This window comes from Dasypus novemcinctus, chromosome 7 (assembly GCF_030445035.2).
Source record: "Dasypus novemcinctus isolate mDasNov1 chromosome 7, mDasNov1.1.hap2, whole genome shotgun sequence".
Classification (NCBI taxonomy): Eukaryota; Metazoa; Chordata; class Mammalia; order Cingulata; family Dasypodidae; genus Dasypus; species Dasypus novemcinctus.
The window spans coordinates 40,987,938-40,991,405 of NC_080679.1; the positions used below are offsets into that span (position 1 = coordinate 40,987,938).

A 3,468-nucleotide genomic window follows, 5' to 3' on the forward strand; every position below is an offset into this window, starting at 1 on the left:
CCGAATTCAATTGTTACACTTGAATCTATTCTTTCTCTGTACATCTCATTGGTGAAACTAAAATTATATCTAAACCATATCTGCAAGGGATCTGGGAAAGGTGGTTTATAGACCTATCTCGCCTCTGTGATATAGGATGGCTCACTTGGCGCTTGGAATGGAATTTAAGCAAGCCAATTCTCAGTATTCACCACAAACAGCATTTTACAGCAGCTAGAAAGGAAAAATTATTTAAACAAAAGGTGCCAGAACATTTGCATAGCTAGTTGGAAAAAAAAGTAATTTAGATCTACACCTTATAATACAACCAAAATAAACTGCATATAAATTATAAAGCTAAATTATGAAATTTAAGTAAAACAATTACAAGAATATAGATAAATATGCTTTTTATAAAATCTTATAAAGAAACATTGATAGATTGGATCTGCATATAAAAATAAGAATTATAATGCAAACAGATTAGAAACATTATTTACAACAAAGATGCAAAGAAATAATTTTTTTCATTAGTAATATTCTTATGTATGCAAATTTATAGGAAACATTAAGACCCTATAGGTAGATGGGCAAAGGACTTGAAGATGAAATTGACAAAAGAGGTAAAATATACAAAGATGTGCTTAAGACAAGCAGTGACAAAAGAAATATGGGGTCAAAATAATAATATCAAAGAATTCAAGACAAAAAAGTACTTATTTTGTATTGAAAAAGGAACAATTCACAATGGAGCTTTAATATCAGAAAACTGATATTTGCATATATCATTGAAATATATAATGTAAAAATTACAAGAAATATATGAAAAATTGACAGAAACACAATACTTATGAAAGATTATTCTTTGTCTTTAAGGTTCAAGTAATCTAAAAAGTCTTTAAAATAGAAGTTGAATGACAAAATTAACAAGATTGATTTATCAGATACATTATACCTACTTTTCCAGCACACGTGGAACATTTGTAAATAGTGATCATGTATTATGCCTCAAAGAAAACCTTAATATATTTCAAAAGGAGAAAATGTACACATTCTCTGGTCACATGCAATAAAACTACAAATTAATAAGAAATATTTGTATGTTAAAATAGGCTATTTGGAAATTTCAAAAACCATTCTCTGAAATCACTCCTTGGTTGAAGAGTAAATAATACATTGTAATTATAAATTACTCGGGGAAAGTGACAATAAAATAGAACTTACCAAAACATATTAGATGGGGTCAAAGTTATAATCAGGGAAAATATATTCATAAAAGTTTAATTTTGGGGGTTATTAAAAAAATAGAAAGGCACTAATAAAGTAATCCTTTAAATCAAGAAATACAAAAAGAAAAAATACGACTTTAAAAAAATGAAGATAATATATATATATAAAAACAAAAATTTTTGAATGAGGAACATAATGTAAATAAACAAGAAATCTGTTTTTAAAACCATTCCATTAAGACTATCTCAGAATGAGAAAAAGAGAATATTGGCACAAATCAGACGAGAAGAAAAAATAATACAGATACTGATGAGACAACATTTTAAAGAAAACACAACATCCAATATCATGTAATTTAAAGGATATCATTAAAATGACCAACATTATCGGAACATATGAATTACTAAAATTGACAACAGAAACAAAAAAAAAAAAAACCGAATAGACTAATAACCCTGGTGGAAACTGAAAATGTAACCGAGGAAATCGCCCGTCCAAAAGAGCTGAGCCAGATTATTCTACCAGTGAGTTTTTTACTATCTCTCAGAAAGTAGAAAATCCCTATCCCATATAAACTAGTCTGGAGCGTTGGGAGAGAAATGGAAAGCTTTCCACTTTATTTTGTGAAGCTAAGTTAATGGTGATAAAATCTAGCCACGTTAGGTCGAAAAAGCTCCACACCACCCCCGGGCGGTGGGGTCGGAACTGGGGAGAGGAGTCGAGAGAGGCACGAGGCCCTGGGCGGGGCCGCACCGAGCTCGGGCGCGTGCGCGGCTCTCGGCGTCTGTGGACAGGCGCCCTTCGCGCGCTGCAGAGCCAAGAGGTGCGCGAGCGTGCTGGGGCTTGCGGGCCGCGGCTCCCGGCGGCGGGGTCCTGCTCTCGAGGCACCTGCTGCCGCCGCCGCTGCTGTCCTCAGTTCCCTCCGCCCGCCCCCGCGCTCCCTATCAGCCAGTCCTGGCAGTGCCCGGGCTCTTCGCCACTCCTACCGCTCCCGCCACCTGGTGGAGTACGCCAACCACACACAGCCCGGAACTGGTGACACTGCTCTATCTCTTCGATGCAGGGGCAGCTTGCGGCCCCTATGGGAACAGGTTCAGGGGTTTCGACAGGCTGTGGCCCTCCTGATGGCAGGCCCCGCGGAGGGTACAGCTCAGGGTACGCGCAGGGGCACCCTCGTGTACCGGGCGCTGCTCTCTGTCCTGGATGATCACGATGTGGATTCTTTCATCTCCCTCTCCTCTTCAGGGATGGAACATATGGAGACACAGACTATTTGAAGTGGCTGTTCCCCACCTCCATGCGCTCTAAGGTCTGCGGTATCTGCTGTAGCCCCTGGGACCAGGATTTCGCCATCCAAAACTACTGGCATGACCCCCACTATGATGTCTTGTACCTCAACGCCAGCAGCTTCCTGGCCCTGATCAATGGGGAAAGAGACCATCCCAACCCTACCGCATGACTGAAGAACTTTCTCCACGTGGGCCGCCTGGTGCATTGGGGACCCTGATGATTATTAATACCTCCCGGCAGTCCAGCTCCTTTGGGTTCTATCATGCAAATGAGACGATCTTGCAGATGGAGGAGCAGCTTGTTTATCTGCTGGATTCTTTGGGGCCTAAGACTCAGTGGGTGAGCAGATGTCAGGCTCTGGCGTGCCTGTGACCATACTGCCCCCCCGAGCAGCCAGGGCTCCCAGAATCCTGGTCCTCTGCTCCTCCATGAATGATATATCCTGGACTCCCTCACCTCATGTCCTCTCATTTGAGGCCTTCTCCATGCTCGGCCTTTCTCCCAAGACTGCAGGTGGCGAGTGGGAAACCAGGTTTTTAGCCCGTGGATGCTGCTGCTGCTGTGCCAGCTCCTCTGTATCTGCTATGCAGGTGCAGAACCCAGCTCCTGCCCAACACAGGGGTCTCATTCCAGGCCACGCTGGACATTTTTAGCTTCTCTCCTCCCCACATTCCCTTCTTCTCTGAATTTCCCTGTCATTAGCCCTCTCAATGCCCGGAAAGCACTGCCTCTGAGAGTGGGGTTCTGAGGCTCCCCTGTGGGGAGAGTTCCGTTCTTGAAGTGTCAGTGTTGGGGAATATTTGTGGTCAGCGGGGCCCACCTGAGGTGTGGGGATCCCCCAGTCTCCGTTCACTGTTGGGGTATGCTATGGGAGCCCAGTGTCTCGGAGGCCCCAGCCCCTCTTTTAGCTACCCTTGACCGGGATGTCACTCTTGTATTCATGGCAATAAAGTTCCATTTGCTAAAAAA

At 42.8% G+C, this 3,468-nt stretch overlaps 1 pseudogene; it reads left to right on the forward strand.

The window, feature by feature from the left end:
- Nucleotides 1-565: 565 nt before the first annotated feature.
- Nucleotides 566-2,871, forward strand: LOC101417822 (lysosomal thioesterase PPT2 pseudogene; annotated as a pseudogene).
- The last annotated feature ends 597 nt before the right edge of the window (nucleotides 2,872-3,468 follow it).